Below are 27549 nucleotides of genomic sequence, written 5' to 3'. Positions count from 1 at the left end.
TGGAGTGGGTTGTCATGCCCTCCTCCAGGGGATCTTCCCAACCCAGGGATCGAACCTGAGTTTGATAGTTAACCCAGGTTAACTGCGATAGTTAACTGTGAAGGGAGTAAAAGAGAATTCCAAGGTATACAGAGGTAGCCAGTGCTGAGGGATATGTGAGTAGAAAGAGAACCGAGAAACAGAGACAGAGCCCTGCAAGGCTGAGCTGCAGATTTCTGAGGAGACATGGTGGCTGCCACAGCAGTGTGCTGTACTTCTGTGATAATGAAGAAACTGGGGTGTTGGGGCATGTGCTGGTGAACTGTGAGCACGGCAGCCACTCCAGTGACAAAGAAACTTGCCAGAGGTTGTCTCTTATGTCTCCTGCATTAGCAGGTGGGTTCTTTACCACTAGCGCCACCTGGGAGTCCCTATTATCACTACTATCAGTCCCAAGTATACATGAAGATTTGAAAGGGAAAACACCCTTAGAAATTTCACAACAAATATGAACGTTATTGACTAGAATGCAAGATTTTCATTAATTTAGAAGATTCAATATGAGATCTCAAAGCAATACATTGAACACTGCTCTCTGTGGGGGAACTTGCCTGGGAAAGTTGGAGAGCTCTGTGTGCTGCCTTGCTGCCTCTCATCTCATCTGGCCACTAGTCCTCTGACCTGTGTGACTCCTGCCTCACTTGAGGGGCTTTGTGTCTCTGCTAAACCTACATTTCCCTTTGTAGCTGCTTGGAGAAAAGCTCTCTGTAACTGTTAAAGTGAGCTGACTAAAACATTGTGACTATAGTTTTCCAAGAAATTTGCCTAATGAAGGAACTCATCTCGAATTTTGCACTTTAGCTTAGGAGTGCTGCAGAACTCTCCCATTCTTCTTTTGGTGCTAGTTTCTTAATTACATACTGCAGGGGAAACACAGGGTGAATAGGCAAGGCCCCTTGGGCCCATTATGCCAACATGATGTAGGGAATGAGTTGCCTTGTTACTGCTTGTTCCAAAAGTTCTCATTAATGTGATTAATATGGATAGAGCTGTCAGCTTTCATTTTCACTAGACAATAAAACAAGCCTAACCTTGTACCTAGGAGGCTAACAGCTGAGAGGCAGATGAGACAAAATTGGGATCTCATTAAAATCGAGTATATTATGATTTTTGAAATTAGAAACTCAAAATATATTGCATTAACATGACTAAGTTTGCCATTTGACTAAGTCACAAATTGATCAGTTTTGAGAAATGTCTAGACATAGCCTTTAAAGACTGGGACAAATTGTCCCCCAAATGTTTCTTGATATTCTAGGAAGGGTAGGGAAAATATTAATATTGCAGAAATCTCAAAAAGTGAACACTTCCAGGAAACACTGGGGTAAAGCAAATAGATAAATTTCTTGTGAGGAGGTGGGTATAAAAGCAGACCAAATGAATGTCTGGGGTTGTGGAAATGGGCCTGTCATGTTCCAAGAACCCACTATGTGTTGGGTGAAATACTGGAAGCTGAGAATGTAGTGCTAAATAGGGAGATTCTTTGTCTTGACAGTGCTCCTGGTTGAATGGAGAAGAATAAAGCAAGAAAATCGGCAGTCCAGTCTAGTAAGTAAGAAGGTAGAGGTATGGAGCACACCAAGGAGGAGCACCTCATGAGACTTGGAGATAGCAAGGGAAGAAGGCATCCACTGAACTAATTTTAAAGGAGAAATAGTGATGGAAAGTATCGGCAGATTTACTCTGGAGGCAAGAAAACTCCTGGCAAAGAAGGATGGACCTCAAAAAAAATTGAAAATAGAATATGATCCAGCAATTTCACTTCTAGGTTTATATCCAAAATGATTGCTAGCAAGGATTTGAAAAGATATTTGTATACCCAGGTTCATAGAAGCATTATTTAAAATAGCCAAAAAGTTGAAACAATCCAAATCTCCATCAATGAATGAATGGATAAGTAAAATATGGTATATACATACAACTGCATATTATTTAGCCTTAAAAAGGAAGTAAATTATGACATATGCTACAACATGGATGAACCTTGAAGACATTATGCTAAGTAAGAGAAGCCAGACACAAAAATACAAATGTTGTATGATTCCATTTGTATGAGGTACCTACAATAGTCAAATTTACAGAGACAGAGAGTAGAATAGTGGTTACCAGGGGCTAGAGGCAAAGGGAAATGGGGAATTGTTTTTTAATGGGTACAGAGTTTCAGTTTGGGAAGATGAAAACATTCTGGAGAAGGATAATGGTGATTGCACTATAGTTACAGAATAGTGTGAGTGTACTTAATGCCTCTGAACTGCACATTTACAAGAGGTTAAAATGGTACATTTTGTGTTATGTGTATTTACCACAAAAAATAAAAGAAGGGATAGAGATATCAATGTCTTTCCTTTTTGAGATTAAATGTTGTTAGGACATTTTTAATGTTTGAGATGATATGGTCCCAACTGAGATCAGTGAGCTGGAACAAAGACCAACAGTCCCTTAAGGAATAATTCATCATGGGGGGAATATGGAGTATGGACCAGCCATCCAGGCTCATCATTTGAGCCTACATTCTGCTTTGAGAGGAGAGGCTGCTTGTGGCACAATATGTTGGGAGGTTGGAAACTGTTCCTGGTCTTGCCTTTGAATTAATGGCTATTTGAGAATGTGTGACTACAAAAAAAAAGCCCAGGCAGACCATGGGTGAAAGTGTTGAAAACCATTCCTCATCATAACTCCGGAGGAGAGGATTTCCTCTTTTATCTTCCTTCTCTGGAGCGCAGGAAATTACTGCAGGAGTAGAGATGAAGCCATCACAGTGATGAATAGGTGAAAAATCAGTATGTGGGATGGTTTACTTTTAACAATGTATCTATGAGAGCAAGCACTTTTGCTTGTTCTATAGAGGTGCTTGAAAGAAGTGGGGTTGGCCTAATGGAAAACATGGTGGTAGTAATGCTGATATTTTGGTGGTAGCAGCGGTGTCAGGTCTCTTCATAATTCTTGAGGATGGGTTCATACTCCTTGGCATGATGGCATAGTCCACTTGGCCTTCCCAAAGCAAGCAAGTTCTGGTGTCAGTGGTAGCCTTCTCCAGTATCAAGGGGGCATATCAGATTTCCAAGTTAAGAGCCAAGTGGGAGCTATTAGAAATGAGGAGTGGGATTATGCCAATAGAAATAACCCTGTGTTGGAGGGGAAAAAATGGTTCTCGTGGTGAAAAAGTGAGTGCTAAATCATTAATTTTACTTCTAAAGACAAGTATGTGATCCTAGACTGGTGAAGTAGTACACAGCTGTTACTTAGAGATAAAAAAAATTCTAAGCCAAAAAAGCATCAGTTATAAAGCCACTGAGTCCTCCCAACAACCTCATGATGCTTGCATTATTATGCCTCATGTGTTGTTGAGAGAACTGAGATCCATCAAGTTTAAGTAATTTCTTCTGAGGACAAGTGTCTAATGAGTTGGTGCAATGGGAATTCCGGCTCAGATGTTGAACTCCAAGTCCTTTGCTCTCATCACCACAGTGTGTGACTTCCAGTTACAATATCTGGCTGATGAACTCAATAATAAAAATATGTCAGCACTTCAGTCTTCATTCAGCAATTCTGACATTGTGTAGCCATAAACAAAGGCAAGTTTGCAAAGAATCTGACTGACTGGGACTGCTAACAAACTTCCAACTCCATCCAAATCAGGTGACAATCAGATAGCAAAATGAGTAAAATCTGAGGACCCTTACTTTCCATACAATCTGTAGAAGACACCTGGTAATTTGAAAGTAATTATTAACTATCTTTTTTTGTATATTATCTTTTTCTGTATATAAGGTCTGTTTCCAAAAAAACTCCAGAACTCAGTTCCTGGTATGTAGGTGTTATTCAATAAATATTATAGTTGAATTGAATGAAAACAAATCCCTGCCTACTCCCACTATGTCTATACAAAACCGTATTTTGAATATATTTGCATTTTTAAAAAATTCCATATTTAATGAAAAAAAAAAACAAACCCTGGTTCATTGGACTTCAATTTGATGAATTTTTCCTTCTTTAGTTGGTGCTTCTCTTATTCTGTAAAAACTGCCAAAACTTGGGGGTGGGGGGGACTGTGGCCAAGCAAATCAAAGAAACGGGGCCACAGCCAGATAAAATCAAGATTGCCTATGCAGTTGAGGAGGAAGGCTTCTGTATGCAGCTCATGTAAACATTTCTAGATCTACTTTGTTCAGGACAACAACTGTCCCTGAGGCTGTCAGGATTTGCCTTTTCCCCTGAATGTTCATTATGGCAAAAAGGTTTTCCTTCCTAAAAATAGAGGACTAAGGCAGCAGCAATGTAATTTAGGATTCTAGCCCAATGCCAGTACCACTTTTGATGAGAAACTGTTTCTACACAGCACTCCACAGACACTTTGGGAGAAATATACTAGTGCCTGGGGGAGGCTCTGGCATTAACAGGTTCTACCCATCAAGCATTCATCCAAATTGTACTTTCTCTATATGGGCACTGGAGGGAGATTTCTGTATATGAGCCTCTGATTGGTTACTGCAAAGTCTATTTTGAAGATTCCAATATCAAATAAATCAGAACCTTTTCCAACTGGAATGGCCCTAAAGAGGCACTGATTTGGGCCCTGATTAGTTTCAGCTCAGCCACTGTTCTCCTTCAGGCAGCCTCTTTTCTCTGGTGTACTGGGATGATGTAGATGTTTCCAGCATCCTCTTCTAAAGAAGAGCCTATTTAGGTGATAAACTGGCTTAGTTTTGAGAAGCGTATTTTGGAAAATTCAAGCATATGCTGAAGTAGAGAAAATAATATAACAAATCCACATATATTCTTTCTCCCCACTACCGGATTATTTTAAGGCAAATCCTAGACACCAAACCATTTTATCCATAACTACATTAGTACGTATGTCTAAAATATAAGGAGGTCTTTTGTAAAACACAATCACAAGACCATTAGCTTGCCTAAAAATGTAATAATCCTTACATATCACCAACTATCCAAGTAGTATTTGTATCCAGATGAATTTAAGATTTTCCTTACCTGCTGTTCTCTTTTTTAATTTTAGATTTATTTTTTATTAAGGTAAAGTGGTCTATAACATTATGTAAGTTTAACGTGTACAAAATTCTGTTTCTGCTTTTTATACATTACAGTGTGCTCACCACCAAAAATTTAGTTTCTATCTGTCACCACGCATTTGATGCCATTTACTATTTCACCCTCTCCCCGCCCCTTCCCCTATGATAACCTCTTTCTATATATTAGTTCAGTTCAGTCGCTCAGTCATGTCCTACTCTTTGCAACCCTATGAACCGCAAACTCCAGGCCTCCCTGTCCATCACCAACTCCCAGAGTCCACTCAAACCCATGTCCATCAAGTCAATGATGCCATCCAACCATCTCATCCTCTGTCGTCCCCTTCTCCTCCTGCCCTCAATCTTTCCCAGCATCAGGGTCATTTCCAATGAGTCAGCTCTTCACATCAGGTGGCCAAAGTATTGGAGTTTCAGCTTCAACATCTGTCCTTCCAATGAACACCCAGGACTGATCTCCTTTAGGATGGACTGGTTGGATCTCCTTGCAGTCCAAGGGACTCTCAAGAGTCTTCTCCAAAACCACAGTTCAAAAGCATCAATTCTTCGGTGCTCAACTTTCTTTATAGTCCAACTCTCACATCCATACATGACCACTGGAAAAACCATAGCCTTGACTAGATGGACGTTTGTTGGCAAAGTAATGTCTCTGCTTTTTAATATGCTGTCTAGGTTGGTCATAACTTTCCTTCCAAGGAGTAAGCATCTTTTAATTTCATGGCTGCAATCACCATCTGCAGTGATTTTGGAGCCCAGAAAAATGAAATCAGCCACTGTTTCCACTGTTTCCCCATCTATCTGCCATGAAGTGATGGGACCAGATGCCATGATCTCAGTTTTCTGAATGTTGAGCTTTAAGCCAACTTTTTCACTCTCCTCTTTCACTTTCATCAAGAGGCTCTTTAGTTCTTCTTCACTTTCTGCCATAAGGGTGGTGTCATCTGCATATCTGAGGTTATTGATATTTCTCCTGGCAATCTTGATTCCAGCTTGTGCTTCCTCCAGCCCAGCATTTCTCATGATGTACTCTGCATATAAGTTAAATAAGCAGGGTGACAATATACAGCCTTGACGTACTCCTTTTCCTATTAGGAACCAGTCTGTTGTTCCACGTCCAGTTCTAACTGTTGCTTCCTGACCTGCATACAGGTTTCTCAAGAGGCAGGTCAGGTGGTCTGCTATTCCCATCTCTTTCAGAATTTTCCACATTTTATTGTGATCCACACAGTCAAAGGCTTTGGCATAGTCAATAAAGCAGAAATAGATGTTTTTCTGGAACTCTCTTGCTTTTTCGATGATCTAGCAGATGTTGGCAATTTGATCTCTGGTTCCTCTGCCTTTTCTAAAACCAGCTTAAACATCTGGAAGTTCATGGTTCACGTACTATTTAAGCCTGGCTTGGAGAATTTTCAGCATTACTTTAATAGCATGTGAGATGAGTGCAATTGTGTGGTAGTTTGAGCATTCTTTGGCATTGCCTTTTTTGGGGATTGGAATGAAAACTGACCTTTTCCAGTCCTGTGGCCACTCCTGAGTTTTCCAAATGTGCTGGCATATTGAGTGCAGCACTTTCACAGCATCATCTTTCAGGATTTGAAATAGCTCAACTGGAATTCCATCACCTCCACTAGCTTTGTTTGTAGTGATGGTTCCTAAAGCCCACTTGACTTCCCATTCCAGGATGTCTGGCTCTAGGTGAGTGATCACACCATCATGATTATCTGGGTCGTGAAGCTCTTTTTTGTACAGTTCTTCTGTGTGTTCTTGCCACCTCTTCTTAATATCTTCTGCTTCTATTAGGTCCCTACCATTTCTGTCCTTTATCGAGCCCATCTTTGCATGAAATGTTCCCTTGGTATCTCTAATTTTCTTGAAGAGCTCTCTAGTCTTTCCCATTCTGTTGTTTTCCTCTATTTCTTTGCATTAATCGCTAAGGAAGGCTTTCTTATCTCTTCTTGCTATTCTTTGGAACTCTGCATTCAGATGCTTATATCTTTCCTTTTCTCCTTTGCTTTTCACTTCTCTTCTTTTCACAGCTATTTGTAAGGCCTCCCCAGACAGCCATTTTGCTTTTTTGCATTTCTTTTGCATGGGGATGGTCTTGATCCCTGCCTCCTGTACAATGTCACAGACCTCCATCCATAGTTCATCAGGCACTCTGTCTATCAGATCTATATCAGTGTTTGTTTTCATTTTAACTTTTGGTCTCTTCCAGGTCCCTTGGGGGATTTTCTCTTACACTTCTGAGTTCAGTTCCTGTGATGTATAATGAGGAGAATTTTATTCACCAGAAATTCTCCATGAGGAGAATTTATGGTTAAAAAAAAAAGGCACAGAGAGGGAGGGAGGAATAATGCCTCCCAAGCAGCTTTTGTCCTTGCATCCACTGTGATCAAGAGCAAACCGGTGCACATGGGGCCTCCAGGTTCTCTGATGTCTGTTGGTACAGTGGGGCCAGTGGGGCCAGTGGGTGGGAGCATAGCATTGGTGGCCCTTCTCGGGTACAGGTTCGAGTTTCCATATTTAGCAGATAAAGATACAGGACACTTGATTAAATATAAATTTCAGATAAACAGCAAATAATCTTTTTACTATACATCTGTCCCAAATATTTCATGGGCTGTAGTATACCAAAAAGAGTCATTGTTTATTTGAGATTCCAATTTAACTCTGCCCCTGTATTTTATCTTGGGCTTCTCTTATAGCTCAGTTGGAAAGAATCTGCCTGCAACGCAGGAGACCCAGGTTTGATTCCTGGGTTGGGAAGATCTCCTGGAGAAGGAAATGACAACCCACTCCAGTATTCTTGCCTGGAAAATCTCATGAACAGAGCAGCCTGGTGAGCTACAGTCCATGGGTTTGCAAGAGTCCGACACAACTTAGCAACTAAATCACCACCATATTTTATCTTACAACCTTAAGACACGTGGCAAAATAGATTTGGCATAGGGAAGAGCTCATGACGCCTTGGTTTCTTGTAGAGTTCTGAGTGCTTGTAGGAGCTGAAGGCATGGGAGAAATGGAGGGAACGGGAGCTTTTAAAGGTGTTTGGGGGGTTCTTAATTATAGCATTTAGAATGTTTTTTGAAATATTTGAGTAAAATTCAGAATTATATGTAGGTTTCTTGAATGTGACACGACTCTGAGGCTGAATCATCATTCTTAGTGTGATTTTTTTTTCCCTCTTTTGAAGGAACTGGGCTCCCTCAGAGTGGTTTCTGGGATGACCTTCTATTGACTGAATCATAGTAGGGGAAACAAGGGAGTATTCTGATATTTGCCTAGGTACTCTCAATGCTTCCCGTTCTTTTCAGTTTGCTCTGTATTTCTAGCCCTGCCATAAACTTGGAGTAGGGTACATGGTCTATTTATACAGTGAGAAAAGGAAGACTTTAATTTCCATTTCTCCTATTCTGAAACTTGAACACAGAAAGTAATTAGTATAAAAGCACCAGGCATGACACCTGTGTAGTAAATCACTAGCAAGATATATTACAGTAAGTCCCTAACAAGCAAACAAGTTCCATCCCAAGAGAGTGTAAGTTCAATTTGTTTGTAAGCTCAACAAAGTTAGCCTAGGTACCCTGCTAACACAACTGGCTACACTGTACCAACTACATCACCTCTGTGTTTATGCTTGCTTCCAGACATCCTGGGCTTGAAATAAAGATACTGCACTAATGCACTCTATATACTGGGTCTCCCTGGTAACTCAAATGGTAAAGAATCTGCCTGCAATGCAGGAGACCCAGATTCGATCTCTGGGTCAGGAAGACCCCCCAGAGAAGGAAATAGGAACCCATTCCAGTATTCTTGCCTGAAGAATTCCATGGACAGACCGTGGGGTCACAAAGAGTTGGACATGACTGAATGACTACCACTTCCCACTTGCAAAAGCATGATCACTTTGAGAGGATGCCCATGACAATGTACACCAGACATCTGAAATAACTTACATGATCTTTGAAAGTTTCCAAGTCAAAGGTTTGTATGTAGTGAACTTACTGTACAAGATGAGATCTAGAAGAGCCATTTAACCAGGGTCTCTGGGTTTTTCACAGAGTTTCAAAAGATAAATACAGGTTTATTGTGTGTATATTAAAAATTTAAAGCACCTCAATTCTTTTTTTTTTGTTTGTTTCAGATAAATGTTGTTAATGTATTTCTTTTTTTTAAAATTTTATTTTATTTTTAAACTTTACATAATTGTATTAGTTTTGCCAAATATCAAAATGAATCCATCACAGGTATACATGTGTTCCCCATCCTGAACCCTCCTCCCTCCTCCCTCCCTATACCATCCCTCTGGGTCGTCCCAGTGCACCAGCCCCAAGCATCCAGTATTGCGCATCGAACCTGGACTGGCATCTCGTTTCATACATGATATTTTACATGTTTCAATGCCATTCTCCCAAATCTTCCCACCCTCTCCCTCTCCCACATGGAGCCTATTATACAGAGTGAAGTAAGCCAGAAGGAAAAACACCAGTACAGTATACTAACGCATATATATGGAATTTAGAAAGATGATAACAATAACCCTGTGTATGAGACAGCAAAAGAGACACTGATGTATAGAACAGCACCTCAATTCTTATAAAAATGTTTTGATATTTCTTAGTTATACATGGAACTTCAAAAAACAGAAACAGTAAAAAAAGTAATTGTCTCAGGACTCCTTTCATTTGAAATTATCTCTGCTCATTGGTAGCGTAAAAAGATCAAATGTGATTTCTAAGTCTTTGTGTACATGGTACTCTACAGTTTGCAAAAATCTTAGGTGTGACTCTTCATTAGTATATTTTTCCACAGTTCACAAAGCTTTTTTCATATATGAGTCCATATCTCACTGGGTTCCATAATAGTTCAGTGTTCAGATACACAGATTAAGAAGTTAAGCTGTTTGCTCTTGGTTATATAGCTAATGGGTGGCAGAATACAGACAAGGACTCAGGTGTCTACTTCCTGGTTGATGTTCCCACTGTACCACACTCTCCTGAGTTCCAGCACAAGGAAAACAAGATATTTAATACACACATTCTGATTACCAGCTCCATTTGACAATTGTAGACTTAGATGTTAGATCAATGAATTTTAAGTTTTCCCTTATTTTAAAGACTCCCTTTCCCAACAGAGGGCCATAAAAATGAAATACATCACAAGTAAAGCATTTGCTAGCCATTTACTCTTTGGAATATTTTTAAGACCTTTGCTTCATTATGAAATATCAAGCCAATGCTGAATGCCATTCAAAATGAAAAGTTCATCATTTTTCTGGTCCTGCTATCTTCAGAATAATTGAGAGCAAGAATGATGCAGAAATTCAATAAACTTATCTAGAGAATGCACCTGTTTTTCATATTTTAATGTCACTTATCATGACTTTAGAAAGAGTAAAAGACTTCACCCATGGAATGGGTGTTTTTCTAGAGCAACATTTTAATTTGGGTAAAAGAGTTTTAAGGAAATAAAATAATAAATAAATTAACATAAAATTCTCTTGAAGAAATGATAGCACGTTTCCAAAGAACTGATTGTGCCTTTAAAACTCATTTCCTACTTGCATTTAAATCTGAATTCCCACTGGAGTGCTAAAAGCTAGTAAGTGAACAGTCCAGCTCATGGCAGTAAGTCTCTGGTTCATAGCATTTCAGAACATCATCTGTCACTTCCAGGGGAAAGACAGCCTCTTACATGCTAGTCCACAAATCCAGTGTTAGAGCCCTCTGAGTCACTATGCACTGAATTAAGGCTTACCTCTGGATAGAGAAGACAAACTCCACTTGTTATTTGGTCTCCAACCAGTGGGAACAGGGATAGAGTGGTGAAGAGCTGCCATAGAATTAATAAACACTAATGATGGATGACTGGAGTGGGTGAAATGTAGCAGAAGGACATGGGAATGTGGCTTGATTGAGTATGGGACTAACCAACCACTGGATTCCAAATTTGAACTTTAATATTGTGGTAGAGAAGGAGGAAAGAACTCTGTTAAATTCCTTTCCTAGTCCTGTGGTCAACATTAGTCTTGACTGGTCCTGATAGTGGATAAATAGGCCTCCATTTCTTTGGAAAGGCATATATGTACTTTCAATGCATTCTGAGTTTTAAATTTGACCTTAATCCTCTATTGAAATATCCACTTAGTCATCGGGATGTTACCAAGGAAGGGAACAAAGTGTAATACTCTTTTCCTCATTACCGAAAGGATAATAGTGATGCCCAATATATCACGGGTAGAGGAGGAAATTGGATTCTATTCCTAATCCATTGTTAATGACCTAACTTCACGAAAATACTTAGTCTTCATTATACCTACTTTTGTGTTAATTGTGGAAGCAATGAGGTAACTCTTCCTGTAAGAACCAATTATCCTACATGACACCTTTTAATTCTCTAATTCATTGATCCTCCTGAAGTTGAGAATTTGAAACCAAGTTTGGCAGTGAGCAGTTAACTTAATTATGATTGTCTTAGCTTAATGGCTATAGTGAATAGCTTGGAAATATTCAAGAAAAGAATAACTAATCATTACAACTGGATATTAAATGTTTATCTGACTTAAAGGCTAGGCCAACTGGTAACTCTGGTTTATATTTCAAATATTTATTGAGCACCTATTTTATGCATAGTACTTGTCTGACTGCATATATACAAGTGGGGAGAACAAAAAGTACCAGCTTGAATTAAGTTAAACCATGTGAAAGAAGAAGAAGCTTGAGTCTTGTCAAAAAGCAAAGTGATTTGCAAACCACCTGTAGCATTCAATCAATCAACTGTTAATTCATTATTTCAACATAACTGCATGCAAGTAGTAACTTAAAACCATAAACACTGTGAAGATCAACTGGTTGTTATAGAAACAGCCTACTTCCATTCTAGTTCTTTCCAGTGTTCCTTTAAATTCCAAACAAAGCAAGAAATGTCTTTTTGACCAGATTGCATGGTATAAAGTCAGAGTCTCAAAGTTCCTGGTGATTTTTGGAAAACATATCCAATACATAAATATTCTATCTCAATGGGAAGTGTGTTTTAAGCTGAAATGCTTCATTACATCTGATTGTGCTCATTATTAAAGTATAATTTTCCTGTTGAAATACTGAAGTTAATGTATGGAAATAATGATATCTCCCCAAATGACTTAACAAACATTGATTTAGGGCCGACTTTGATCTCAGCCCTCTACTCCATACTGCACACTGGAGAGGATAATTTCCTTGACTGGTATTTTACAGTAACCAGTTAAATGAAGTATCTGGGCTGATATTTATTACTATGTTTTTCAGATAGATAAAGAAAGAGAGATATCACCATTCTATTTAACAGGAAAAAAGAAGTATAATTAACTTTGAAAGTAGATTTTTCCTTTTAACAATTCCTAATTTCTCTCTGAGAAAGAAGAATTAATTTAAGAGGCCGCAGGTAATGATTCTAACAGATAGCTTTCATATCTTGCTAGGGAGAGCTCATTGGGCTGGACCTTGGAGTTGAGCCTCAAAGAAGACCTAGGCTGTATCCATGCTAGAAAAAGAGTACAGAATCTTAGGTCATGGGAGGGCATTGAATGGTCGTGTCTCTAATGTCATTTCACAGTTTAGGAAAATGGAGGTTCAAGGACAGGAAAAGACTTGTGTGAGATAATCCAGTAACCTAGTTTGTAGGACAGTTAGACTGCAATCTGAACTTCTAATACCTAGTCTAGTACTCTTTTACCCAACACACAGCACCCACAGTGGTAAAATCCAGGCAAATCTGACAGTGTGCTAAGCTCTTCTGGCTTGTTGAAGACATGAGACCATGTATCTGTGACAAGAACTCTGCAAATAGTCATTTTCACATTTCAAATGATTGGCTTAGTGTGTGCTAGGTCAGGAAGTCACTGGAATGGGAAAATGCTACAGAGGAAGGAAAAGGGTACAATCTCAATATTTGAAAGAGAAACCTCTTCTTTGTCCTTTGGGTTATGGCATTGGGAATTTATCAACAGGGAAGTATAAACACTTAAGGAATCACGTTCTCGGTTTCTTCTGCCACAGTTGTTCAAAGGAAAATCCAGTCTTCAAACTCTGGATATTGCTCTGGATTACCAAAGAACCAGAAACAGCCTTGGTGCTCTTCTAAGTGCCAGAACAAGTTCTTCACCTTTCCAGTCACTTTTCCAGCAATCAAGGGGAAATAAAATAACTCACTCTGATAAACATCAACTAAGTGCTCCCTCTCTGGGTAATTGGCTTCCTGGAAGGTGAATTGGCGCTCATTTAGCAGTCCAAGGCCCAGTGAGTCCTGGCCAAAGGAAAATGAAATGTAACACATTTAGTGCTAAATTAAAGACAGGATCCACAAGCTGAGAGCCCACATGAATCAGAGACATGAATCACAAAGCCTGTGCTGTTTATGGCAAATTGGCCCTGAACACAAATAAAAAAATCAATCATTAATTTTCACACTCTGCCCTTGATAGACTTTTTCATTTGAAGGCAATAACTATTATAATAACACTAATGACACCTTATGATTTTACTTTGTGAAGTGCCTTCCTGTCTACTCCTCATAGTCTTAATTTCTCTAAATTTAGAGTTAAAAAGTATGACTTTAAAAAATTGATGCAAAATGACAATTCAGAGACAATCCAAAGAAATAATAAAGCTCCAATTCTGTAGTGCCTAACCTAAAGTGATTACATGTAAACCAGTATGAAAAACATACATCAGGTAGAATCCAGAATTTTTTTATGGATTATTTGTGGTGATGTTGGCTGAGAAAAGATAACATGCAGCCTTGTGAATTGTGGTATAAAGCTTAAAAGTAACTTGTATGTTTGTCAAAGGTACATTCACTCAACAGTCAGCAGTGAGTGACTACCTCCTAATCAGTTGTCTATGTGCTAGATTCTGAAGATTCTGATTTGAAACAGACACTGCCCATGCCTTTGACAGAGGAAGGGCATTCTCAGTAGAGGAAAAAACAGCAGATACAGAGACCCAGAGATATGAAACAGCAGGCATTGCCTGACGAAACATAAGAGTTCACTGTGGGCAGATCAAAAGAGGGTGGAGAGTATGAAGGAGTAACAAAAGATGAGTCTAGAGCCAAATCTTTGAGAGATTTGTGGGTTAGTCTGATGCATACAAACCTCGAGACTGAAGGCAAATAGGCATCAGATGCTATGAAAGTGCTGCACTCAACATGCCAGCAAATCTGGAAAACTCAGCAGTGGCCACAGGACTGGAAAAGGTCAGTTTTCATGCCAATCCCAAAGAAAGGCAATGCCAAAGAATGCTCAAACTACCGCACAATTGCACTCATCTCACACGCTAGTAAAGTAATGCTCAAAATTCTCCAAGCCAGTCTTCAGCAATATGTGAACCGTGAACTTCCTGATTTCAAGCTGGTTTTAGAAAAGGCAGAGGAACCAGAGATCAAATTGCCAACATCCAATGGATCATGGAAAAAGCAAGAGAGTTCCAGAAAAACATCTATTTCTGCTTTATTGACTATGCCAAAGCCTTTGACTGTGTGGATCACAATAAAATGTGGAAAATTCTGAAAGAGATGGGAATACCAGACCACCTGATCTGCCTCCTGAGAAATCTGTATGCAGGTCAGGAAGCAACAGTTAGAACTGGACATGAAACAACAGACTGGTTCCAAATAGGAAAAGGAGTACGTCAAGGCTGTATATTGTCACCCTGCTTATTTAACTTATATGCAGAGTACATCATGAGAAATGCTGGACTGGAAGAAACACAAGCTGGAATCAAGATTGCTGGGAGAAATATCAATAACCTCAGATATGCAGATGACACCACCCTTATGGCAGAAAGTGAAGAGCAACTAAAGAGCCTCTTGATGAAAGTGAAAGTGGAGAGTGAAAAAGTTGGCTTAAAGCTCAACATTCAGAAAATGAAGATCATGGCATCTGGTCCCATCACTTCATGGGAAATAGATGGGGAAACAGTGGAAACAGTGTCAGACTTTATTTCTTTGGGCTCCAAAATCACTGCAGATGGTGACTGCAGCCATGAAATTAAAAGATGCTTACTCCTTGGAAGGAAAGTTATGACCAACCTAGATAGCATATTCAAAACAGAGACATTACTTTCCCAACAAAGGTCCGTCTAGTCAAGGCTATGGTTTTTCCTGTGGTCATATATGGATGTGAGAGTTGGACTGTGAAGAAGGCTGAGTGCCAAAGAATTGATGCTTTTGAACTGTGGTGTTGGAGAGGACTCTTGAGAGTCCCTTGGACTGCAAGAAGATCTGTTCAGTCCATTCTGAAGGAGATCAGCCCTGGGATTTCTTTGGAAGGAATGATGCTAAAGCTGAAACTCCAGTACTTTGGCCACCTCATGTGAAGAGTTGACTCATTGGAAGACTCTGATGTTGGGAGGGATTGGGGGCAGGAGAAGGGGATGACAGAGGATGAGATGGCTGGATGGCATCACTGACTCAATGGACGTGAGTCTGGGTGAACTCTGGGAGTTGGTGATGGACGGGGAGGCCTGGTGTGCTGTGATTCATGGGGTCGCAGAGAGTCGGACACGACTGAGCGACTGAACTGAACTGAACTGAGGGGTTTTAAGATGGAGAGTGATATGAGCTGATTTTTCTTTTGCAGAGAGACTTCTCAGGTGACCTATAGGTGAGGGAATGGAGGGGTCCCAAATTTTGAGATTGTGATAATAGTCCAGTGGCAAGATGATGAGGACTTGGGCTATGACAGTAGCAAAGCACAGATGAACAGGATGTGTTTGGTATGTAAAATCAGAAAATATTGATGATTGAATATGGGGAGTTGAAGGCCAGAGAAGTGTCAAAGATTTAAGTTAACCTAGTAAATGGTACCATGTCCAAATATCAACTCTGTACCTTACCCCCAAATCTGCTTCCACCTCAGTCTGCCCTATCTCGGTAAATGGCAACTCCATCTTTGTAGTTACTGAGCTTCAGGCTATGAAGTCATCCTGGACTTCTCTCCTCTCATTCCCTACATCCCATTTGGCAGTAAATTTTGTTGGTTCTACCTTCAAAACATAAGCAGAATGGAACCATTTCTCACCAAATCCACTATCTTAAGCCATCAACATCTCTCACCTAGACTACTACTATAGCCTCCTGATTAGTTTCCTTGTCCCCCTTCCACTCCAAAGCATATTCTCCAATAAATCATTCAGTGATTTATTTAAATATAAGCTAATCTAACAAAGCCATTATTTTTAATTTCCAGTTTGTAAAACTACAGGAGATGAAGGAATAAGTTAAATGACTCAAGAAAACCATCAGAGAAAGCTTTTCAGGATAACTGGCTCTGGATCTCCAATAAGTTAATACCTTGGGAAAAAAGGATGGAGGTTGGGGAGCTTTCTACCTAGACAGGTATGTAAGAAGCCTGACAATCTAATGGAAATGTATGGTCCTGGATTTAATCTTGTTTTAAACAAACCACTATAATAAACTATGGTGACAATTAGGGAAATATAATTATCAGCTGGGGACTAGAATTGTTAGTTTTGGTAGATATGGTAATACACATAGTGATTATATAGGAAGATATTTTACTTTTAAAGTAGATTTATAATGATGTATTCTGGGGTAAAATGTCATGATTTCTATGCTTTAAAATACTTCAGCAAATAAAGTATACATGAAGCAAACATGGTTAATATTTGTTATTCTAGGTAACGGGTATATAAATACTTATTATGTTATTTCCTTTTCTTTTTTCTCTCTCTCTATATATAGATATATGTATATTTCTCCCCCTTTTTATTGAGATGTAATTGACATGGCACTATATAATTTTAAGGCATACAGCATAATGATTTGACTTACATACATCATGAAATAATTATCACAATAAGTTTAGTGAACATCTGTCATCTCATATAGATAGGAAATAAAAGAAATTTTAAAAATACTTTTTTCTTATGATGAGAACTCTTAGGATTTACTCTCTTAACAATGTTCATATATAATGTACAGTGTTCATTATATTTATCATTTTGTACATTACATCCCTAGTGCTCATTTCTCTTATGACTGTAAGTTTGTACCTTTTACCTTTTGACCACTTTCATCCAATTCTCTCTCCCCTCACCCTCCCTCCCCACCTCTGGTAACCACAAATCTGATCCTTTTTTCTATGAGTTTCTTTGCTTTTGAAGTATAATTGACCTAAAGTACTATGTTAATTCCTGGTACACAATATAGTGATTCGGTATTTCTATACATTTCAAATATTTTAATTTTTAAATTAAGTGTATATTTAAAAATTTTTATAAGTCAAGATAAGTAGGTCGTATCTGGTACTCTTCTTGAAAACCCCATAATGGCTTTCCATGGCACTCAGAGTAAAATTCAACATTTTACCCATGATCTGTCCCTTACTATTTCTCTAGTCTCATGTTCTACCACTCTCCTTCACCCACTCTTTCAAGAACACAAATTTCCTTGCTTAACACTGTCCTGTTTCCTGGCAAAAATTATGCATCTGTTTTTCTAGTTGCCTGGATCACTGTTCTCTCAGATGTTTACAAGGCTCAAAGCTTCTCTTTATTTGGGTTTCTATTTTCCTTAATAGTGAAATTTTACCATATTTACCAATCTTATATCCCTTCCATCAATTCTCCCTGGGCCTGTACTCTGGCTTTATTTTTCTTCTTAACATTCACCACCTCTTGACATATAATATGTTTTGTTTATTTATTGTCTGTCTTAATGGCAACCCACTCCAGTATTCTTGCCTAGAAAATCCCATGGATGGAAGAGCCTGGAAGGCTACAGTCCATGGGGTCGCAAAGAGTCGGACACGACTGAGCGACTTTCTTCTTTCTTCTCTCCATCCCACTCCAGCACATACTAGAATGTAAGTTCAATATGAGTAAGAATTTGCCTATTTTTTATTGTAGTCCTTAGTGAATGGATACAGATGGTATACATATTTATTAAATACTATTACAAGTAGGGAAATCTGGTTTTGTGGAAAGACTAAATTAATTGGGCTTCCCTGGTGGCTCAGACGGTAAAGTGTCTGCCTGCAATGCAGGAGACCTGGGTTTGATCCTTGGGTTGGGATGATTCCCTGGAGAAGGAAATGGCAACCCACTCCAGTACTCTTGCCTGGAAAATCCCATGGATGGAGGAGCCTGGTAGGTTACAGCCCATGGGGTTGCAAAAAGTCAGACATGACAGTGACTTCACTAAATTAATTGAGTTCAGGATGTGTTGACTTTGAGGACCTGTAATATATGTAAGTGGAAAAGTTCTCTGTTTAGCTCAGAGAAGTTGTAGTTTTAGATTTTGTGGTGAGAAGATAAATAATTTTGTCTGTGGTAGTTTCTATTTTTTCATTACAGAAGGAGGTAATGTCATCAATTGAAAACAGCACATAGATGAAAATTAAAATCATTGAAATTGAGGGTCTCTCATTTTGTGTACATCTCTAAGCAAAGAGAAGTGACAGGAAGAGAGCTAATTTTAAAGTCTTTGGGAACAACAATATTTAAGGGACAGACAGTCCAAGAGGAGGCCATTAAAAAAAGACTGAAAGGATATAAATAGAGATAAAAGGAAAACAGCCAGGAGACTCTTGTGTCATGTAAACTAAAGGAAATAAGAGGGTTTTTTAAAAAGCATATTCTTTTTTTGAAGTATAGTTGATGTATTAATACAACGTAAGTTACAGATGTACAATATAGTGATTCACAACTTTTAAAGGCTATGCTCCATTTGTAGCTATTATAGAATATTGGCTATATTCTGTATTTTGTAATATATCCTTGTAGTTTATTTTATACATAATAGTTTATACCTCTTACCCCCTACCTCTATATTGTCCCTTTTCCTTCCTTCTCTCCACTGATAATCACTAGTTTGTTCTCTATCTATGAGTCTGTTTCTGTTTTGTTATATTCACCAGCTTGTTGTATTTTTATATTCCATATATAAGTGATATACAGTATTTGTCTTTCTCTGTATGACTTATTTCACCCAACATAATACCTTCCAAGTCCATCCACATTGATGCAAATGGGCACTTGGGTTGTTTCCATATTTTGTCAATTGTAAATAATGCTGCTCTTCAACCTAAGTGTCCACTGACAGATGAATAGAAAAAGATTTGATACATATATGTGATGGAATATTACTCAGCCATAAAAAGGAATGAAATAATGTCATTTGTAGCAATGTGGCTGGCCCTTGAGATTATCATATTAAGTAAGTAAGACAGGGAAAAATAAATATCATATGATAAGACTTACATGTGGAATCTAAAATAAAAGATATAAATAAATTGATTTACAAAGCAGAAATAAACTCACAGACATAGAGAACAGACTTGTGATTGCCAAGGGGCATAGGGGAGGAATGGATTGGGAGTTTGGGATTAGCAGATGCAACCTATTGGGTTGGGCAAAAAGTTCATTGAGATTTTTCCATAACATGTTACAGTATTATATATAAAATGGATAAACAACAAGGACCTACTGCACAGCACAGTGAACTGTATTCAATATCCTGGGATAAACCCTCATGGGCAAGAAAAATATTTTTAATTTAAATAAATAAAATAATGCTGCTATGAACTTTTGGGTGCATGTATCTTTTTGAATTAATGTTCTTGCTTTTTTCATATATATATATATATATATATATATATATATGTATGTATTCCCAGGAGTAGAATTGCTGGGTCATATGTAACTCTATTTTTAGTGCTTTGAGAAACTTCCATACTATTTTCCACAGTGGCTGCACCAATTTACATCCCCACAACAGTGTATGAGTGTAGAGAAATAGTTTTTAAAAGAGATACAGATCAAATGACCAGCATTAGGCAGGCAAAATATAGTCTTCATATGTATGATATTGTGAAGGCAAATGGAAAAAGATCAAATGGAGTGTTGGAGGCTTAATTTCAGGAAGGAATGAGAGATATAGACATAAATGTCCAAAATAGGTTATTCTTTTAAAAAGCTTTGCTGAGAAGGGAACCAGTAACCTGGGGCTGTGGGACTGGCTACAGTCGAATTGAGTGACTTTTCTTTAGGATTAGAAGGCATTTAAACATATTTATATGCTGAGGATGAGTGGATAATAGTGAGAAAGAAGTGAAAAATCAAGTACTGAGAGAAAACATATGAAGGAGCAAGTCTTAGGAAGAAACAGGTGGCACAAGACGCAGACCTTCAATAGCAGAGAGACGCTTCTGTTCATACAGTGTGGAAGAAGAATGGGTGGGTACAGAGAAAAATGTGTGTGTGGATAATGGGGAGATAAAGGGTTTCACCCCAGAGGACTCAATATTGATGACATAGAAGTCTTTGAGTGTGAGGGATCTGGGAATTGGGCAGAAAACTTGAGTAGAGAGGCAACAAATTGGAGCAGTTATTGTGAGATATAGGAACAAACTAATAATAGGCAAAGGGATTGATACATGCTATGAAGGATTCAACTGAAGTAAAAAGTCAGGGATTTGTAGAGGCATTCATGTGCACAATTGTCTGAGATTTTCTTTACCAGCCTGCTGGTTATAAAAACAAGGAAGGAAGATGGTGTGCCCAAAATGTATCAGGCAGGTACAACAGCAACGGGGAGTACAGCACTACGCTGTGATTACAAGTAAAGGTTTTAGTCACAGACATGGCTTTGTATCCTGGCTCTGCTACTTACTAACTGTGTGGGCTTGGGCAACCTACTTACCCTTTCAAAAATGTAAGTTCCTCATCTTTAAAATGGATACAATAAAAGTAACTACCTCATATGGTTGGTAAAATTAGATAGAAGAATCAATGTAAATTGCCTGACACTTAAAAGCCTTCTTTAAATATTAAGTAAACACAAAAAGGAAACTAAAACAGGGGTGAGAAGGGAGTTGAGAGGGCTGATGAAATAGAAATTCAAGGTAGTGACCATGGCATCCAGGCAGCACTGGGAGGAAAGTGAGACTCTGAGGGGTGATTAAACTGAAGCAAATAAAGGAATCAAGGGAACAGAGTCTTTCAGTAAAGGTGGAGAGCAGTACTAAAGGGAGTAAGAGAATTATGACTGGTATTAACATTTGAGATATAAGAGATGACCATTTCTTATTAATTACAAATCCAGGTTGTGGTCTTACACACTCGATACTGATGATATAGGAGTCTCTGAAGAAGTTGGAAATTGGGAATTGGGTGGACATTAAGGGATGCTATCCTTTTTGTGGAAGGTCATCAGGGTCTGATGTTTCATCTTTGAGCCTTATTTTTCTGGAATGATGGTGATGATACTTTCATGAAGGAATTGTCTAGCTCATGTTACTTAAATTCTCAGTAGCCTTGTTGATAAATCACACCTGAAATCTATTAATTTAGAATGATAAGTAAAAGTTACAGAGAATGGAAGTTTGCTGCTACAGGCAGTACACGACACCGGGATTCTTGGTCTCTGGAGGAGAGGAATTCGATCTGGGGCCAGTGACGACACTTGATTGCTCAGAGCTTCTTGTGTAATAAAGTTTTATTAAAGTATAAAAGAGATAGAGAAAGCTTCTGACATAGACATCAGAAGGGGACAGAAAGAGTGCCCCCTTGCTAGTTTTTAGCAAGGAGTTATATACCTATTAGCAAGCTGCTAATTAGAGAAAAGAAACACCTCAGAACTGAGAGAGTTGTACCAGGCCCCTCTCCAAAAGCATGCATTTTGAGACAGCATTGGCACAAGGTACCGTCATCCCCTGCCATAAAACAATTGACAGGAATCTTGAAGAAAGGCAGATTTCCAAGCAAATACATAGTTCATTAACATAGCTTAAGGAAGACATTTCCATGAGAAAAACACATTGGTTAGCTCAAGGTTTGAGATAAAGTTCAGCTCAGTGGAACCAGGTGTCACCATGACAACACAGGATTAGAAGAGAAAAGAAAAAAGTCAGCCACTTGCAGTTTTGTTTCCTCCTGCCACCTGGGGACCTCTGGCCTTCCTACTGAGGCTATTAACACTCTCAAGAATTTGAAACGTCCCCGTTGGCCAGATAAATCCAATCGCCTTCCAGAAGGGAGATCACAAGATCTAAAGGAAGCTTCACGTGGATAGTATCCTGGTTGTGGGAGGATATAGAAAGGTCACAATAAGCTCTGATGATCAATGAGTGCTCCCTCTACTCCAAGTGCCCCCAAACCAGGGGTTTAGTGGTCAAGGCACTATCTCCCTGGACATAGCTGGTGACAGTGACAAGCTGCTACTGCTGCTGCTAAGTCGCTTCAGTCGTGTGCGACTCTATGCGACCCCATAGACGGCAGGTCACCAGGCTCCCCCGTCCTTGGGATTCTCCAGGCAAGAACACTGGAGTGGGTTGCCATTTCCTTCTCCAATGCATGAAAGTGGAAAGTGAAAGTGAGGTCGCTCAGTTGTGTCCAACTCTTAGCGACCCCATGGACTGCAGCCCACCAGGCCCCTCCGTCCATGGGATTTTCCAGGCAAGAGTACTGGAGTGGGCTGCTATTGCCTTCTTCGGACAGTGACAAGGGTCCCCTCCAATTATCCATTGTCTGGCCTCAGACATGATTGCTCTACAATTGGTACTTGTCATTACATCATCCTTCCCTTTCTAATAGATTTGTAGAACCTGTTATCACTTCCAAGTTGATAACTTATTTTACACTGATTGCATTTAAGGTTGGCTGCTTCCTAGGAAGACACTGTAATCTTATTAGTAATATGTCATCCTGCTGAATGGGTAACTTCGTGGAAGGTTTCCAGCAGCCAGCTGCTTCCACTCACAGACGAGTTCCAAGAAGAAAAGATTCCTTTTCAGATCTTTTCTTATTTTGTCCCTTTAACTCTTTCATGTCCACTTTGCTTCTACAACATCTTAACTATTTTCAGCCTCCTGGAGACTGTTCATAAACCAATCAAATGACTAGAGTGCATACGGCTTATGGAGCAGGGAGTGACAATCCGCTCCAGTATTCTTGCGTGGAGAATCCCATGGACAGAGGAGCCTGGTGGGCTACAGTTCATAGGGTCGTAAAGAGTCAGATACAACTGAAGTCACTGAGCACAAGCACATACTGCTTATGGTACACAATTTTTTGTAAAAGTCATTGTTTGCGTATTTGTCTCAAACGTCAAAACATAAAACATCCAAGTTGTAAAATGTAAAATAAAGAAGTTGAAACATTCAGATGACTCTTTTGTGTGTGTGTGTGTGTGTAATAAAGTTTTATTAAAGTATAAAGGAGAGAGAGAAAGCTTCTGACATAGGCATCAGAAGTGGGTAGAAAGAGTACCCGCTTGCTAGTGTTAACAATGAAGTTATATACTCTCCAATGAATCCAAAGAATGTCTGGAGGTTGTAAAGACCTCATCAGACCTACTCCCATAATTTACATTTTAAGATAACAGAAGGTTTAATCCAGAGACTGTCCTTAGGCAAGATACATTATTGTTATATAATCCTAAGGAATGTGGAGAGAGAAAAAAAGTTTGTCCTTTCTTTCTCCTTGAGAATTCCAGACCCCTCTCTCCTTGGGAACCCCTAGACTCCTTATCAACCCACCTAGGAACTGACTCTCTCATTCCCCCCTTTTCTTTTAGGAGAATTATGTTGCCTAGGGAAAAGGGGCGTCGTTCTCGTTCCATAACTGCTTCCGAGCTGACAAGGGGCATTGTCCCTAAATTGGTGAGGCAACATATTCTCCTAATCCTCATATTGAGGATATCAAATGAGTCTTTACTAGACCACTTTCACTGAGAAAGCCTTTTTGCAGAGAATATATCAATTAACACCAAATCATCAAATCATTGGAGATAGCCTCAGATAGTTTCTTCATTTTGTACTTAATGAAACAACTCCACAAAAGGTAACCTCCTTTCTCAAGGTTGTACAGCTAGTTCAGTTGCAGTTTAAGACAAATAGGAGTCTATTTTTTGTTTAGACAAATAACAGTCTGTGGCTGTTAAAGTTCTATGTGGGGGAACTTGTAAATCTCAAAACAGTGCTATTTAACTTTATATGGAAAGTCAGTCCTTGATCAATGTCAGCTAGTGAACATCCATTTATTAGAAATAATCATGTCATTAGTCAACTTGAAAAAGGTTAATTATTAACACCCTCAAACTCAGTTTTAAAGGAGTCTAAGAGAAAAACAAGTGAAAGGGGTAGATGCACTGACATATGGATTGCACATCATTTTGTTGCTTTGAAAACACATGTATAAACATCTCATTAAGTCCAAACTAGAAGTCAAGAGAATCTCCATAGGCTATGTGGGCTTTTGCACAGATCCAATATTTTGGAATAAAGAATAAAGATAACCACATTGTTCTAGAAGTACACACAAGAAGCTTTGTTGACATGGATTTAGATTGAATTAGTAATTAAGGCTGTGCCTTATAAATGCCACAATTGCTGATTTCACAGAAATGTATGAAATAAGACACCATTTAATTTTATCTAACTGAAGAGGAGAAAGGTTGCTCTTTTGAAATGGTTATTTTCATCCTGTGTACTTTAGGTTATCTACTTTAGAAGAAAGCAACTCTGCAGCCTTCTTTTTCCAGCAGAGGGAGCTCAAAGACAAGGTGTGAAGCTGTAGCAACGCGCAGGAAGATGGGAGCTTTGGGGAGGGAGGTGGGAGCGTGGTCAAGAACCTACATCTCTTCAAAGAAAGACAGCAGCAAAAGTAATTGCCAAAAAAGTGCAGAGAGATGACATAAATGAAGCCTAGTTTGGGAATCTATTAAAAGGGTCATTTTTCAGCACCCACATTTACCCCTCCCACTACCTTCCATCTTCTGATTAAAATGAATTCAACAAAGTAATATTAACATCTTTTTCCAGACATATGGGAGGAATAGCTAAGTAATTTTGGAAACTTTCTACTTGATTCTTTTTACCATTGCTCAAAAAAAAAAATCTTAAAATATTTGCTCTTATGAAATGCAATTAATTAATTATGAATTATTTTGCAATTGGTTTTACCACACAGTGATTCTTCATCCATTTTTTAATGTTCACGTACCTTTATTTTAGGAAGTATTTTTTCCTGAGCACACATTTACTCATAAGCTAGATCTAAATACATTGTATGGCTCTAGGTACATGGATTCCTAATTTAAACCTTTGCTTTGTAAACTTGAGGACTCACATACATTTATGCATTAATTTATCCAACATATTTATACTGAGGACCAATGGTGTTCCAGATACAATGCTAGGACTTAGGGACCTACCAGGGAATGTGACAGAGAAACATACTCTAGTCAGGTCAATAGGTAATAAGCAATCAAACAAGTAAGATACTTTCAAAGCAGTCCTGTGAAGAAATTAAGAGGATAATGTGAAAGAGTGACTGGGGTAGGAGAGGAGACATGTCTCTCTGAGGGGGTGACATTAGCACCAAAACCTAAATAAGGAGACAGTCATGCAAAGATCCTGCTGGATTTGGCAAACTTTTGCTTAAAGAGCTTGTGGGTCACATGACACCTGTTTCAACTACTCAACTCTGTCATTGTAGCACCAAAGCAGGTCAGTCATGTCCAACTCTTTGCGACCCCATGGCTATGCCCAGCAGGCTCCTCTGTCCGGGGGTTCTCCAGGCAAGAATACTGGAATGGGTTGCCATGCCCTCCTTCAGGAAATCTTCCCAACCTAGGGATCGAACCCAGGTCTTCCACATTGCAGGTGGATTCTTTACCATCTGAGTCACCAGGGAAGCCCCAAAACAGGCATTATCAGTAGTAAGCAAATAGGCATGGCTGTGTTCCAATAGAACTTTACTTACAGAAACAGACCCATGAAAGGGGAAGGGTCTTCCAGGCAAATGGAATGGCAAACTCAAAAGTCCTAAATCAAGGATGAGTTGGTGTTTTCTAGGAACAAAATGTCCTGTATGGCTGTTGTACAATGAGCAAGGAAAGATTGCTGCTGCTGCTAAATCACTTCAGTCATGTCCGACTCTCTGCGACCCCAGAGACGGCAGCCCACCAGGCCCCGCCATCCCTGGGATTCTCCAGGCAAGAACACTGGAGTGGGTTGCCATTTCCTTCTCCAATGCATGAAAGTGAAAAGTGAAAGTGAAGTCGCTCAGTCGTGTCTGACTCTTAGCGACCCCATGGACTGCAGCCTACCAGGCTCCTGCGTCCATGGGATTTTCCAGGCAAGAGTACTGGAGTGGCGTGCCATTGCCTTCTCCAGGAAAGACTGACACCAGCTTAAATCAGACAGGTAAACAGTGGTCAGATCAGAGGGCCTCGTAGGGCATGGTAAGAAGTTTGAATTTGATTCTAAATATGGGACAATACTATTGGAGAGTTTTAAGCAGGTGAGTAACATAATCTGATGTACCTTTTAAAAAAAATAAATAAACCCCAGCTGCTGTGTGAAAAGTGGATTACATGGAAGAAGAGTAGATATATGGAAGGCTAGTTACTAACTAGTCCAGATGAGAGAGGATGACAGTTTTGATTAGGGAGTAACAGTGGAGAAGGGCATCAGTGGATGAATTCAGCATGTGTTTTGGAGATAGGAATTGCTGATGAATAAGAAAGGGAAAAAGAGGGAATCCAGGGTTTTTAGCTTGAACTGCTGGGTAGCTGGTAATGTTATAGACTGATTGGGAGAGATTAAGACAGAAGCAGGATTGGGGGTAGGATAGAAATCAGAAGTTTCTTCCTGGACATAAAGGTTTAGCTGCCCATCAGACACACAGAGGCAACTGGATATACAAGACTAGAACCAGGAACACAGGTCAAGTTTAAAGATACAACCTGTGTGAGTCATTAGACAATATCAAAGCCATATAAATGATGAGCTCACCTAGGGGGAGTGTGTCAGCAAAGAAGACACTAGTGCCAAGGCCCTCGGCCCTCAGTATTTAGATGATGAACAGAGAGGAGAAGCAGAAAAGGAAACTAAAAGGAAGTGCCCAGTGAGTAACAGGACATCCAGGAGAGTGGGCACTTCCTGGAAGTTAAATGGAAAAATGTTCCAAGTTGACAAAGAAGGCAACAGTGGTCAGTCAGTCCCAATTACTGGTCAAACAGGTAGCAAGCAGAGAAGCTGAAATCAGAGGTTTCAGCTGTGCCTCTTAAGTAGGAAAACACGTACAGAGTATCTTAAGCATCAAATTATCACTGTGCTTTTTTTTAATTATCAATTTTAACACTTTGGAGGCTATGCTGTTCACTCAACCTATGATGTTCTATTTTGATCATCCTAATTGTTTTCACAGTTGTCCTCCAGTGACAAGGTAGTATTCTCAAAGGATACCTAGTGCTGTTTTTTTTCCAGAAGACTGATTCCATCTTATCCAGCTTCCTTCTCAGTTTTCTGTTACTGTCTCTAATCTGGAATGAGATGATACAAAACCTTATTTCAAAACCCTAAGTGCCAGAATAGTTGAAGCCCCAATCTCGTGAATAAATGAGAAGAGGGGATAGGAGACCACAGCAGGCATCAAGAAAATGCCTAACAGGAAAGCAG

The sequence above is a fragment of the Bos grunniens genome, chromosome X (genome assembly GCF_055505025.1).
Source record: "Bos grunniens cultivar Pamir isolate PY7600 chromosome X, Bosgru_T2T1.0, whole genome shotgun sequence".
In the NCBI taxonomy this organism is placed as follows: Eukaryota; Metazoa; Chordata; class Mammalia; order Artiodactyla; family Bovidae; genus Bos; species Bos grunniens.
This window is presented reverse-complemented; position numbering follows the sequence as displayed.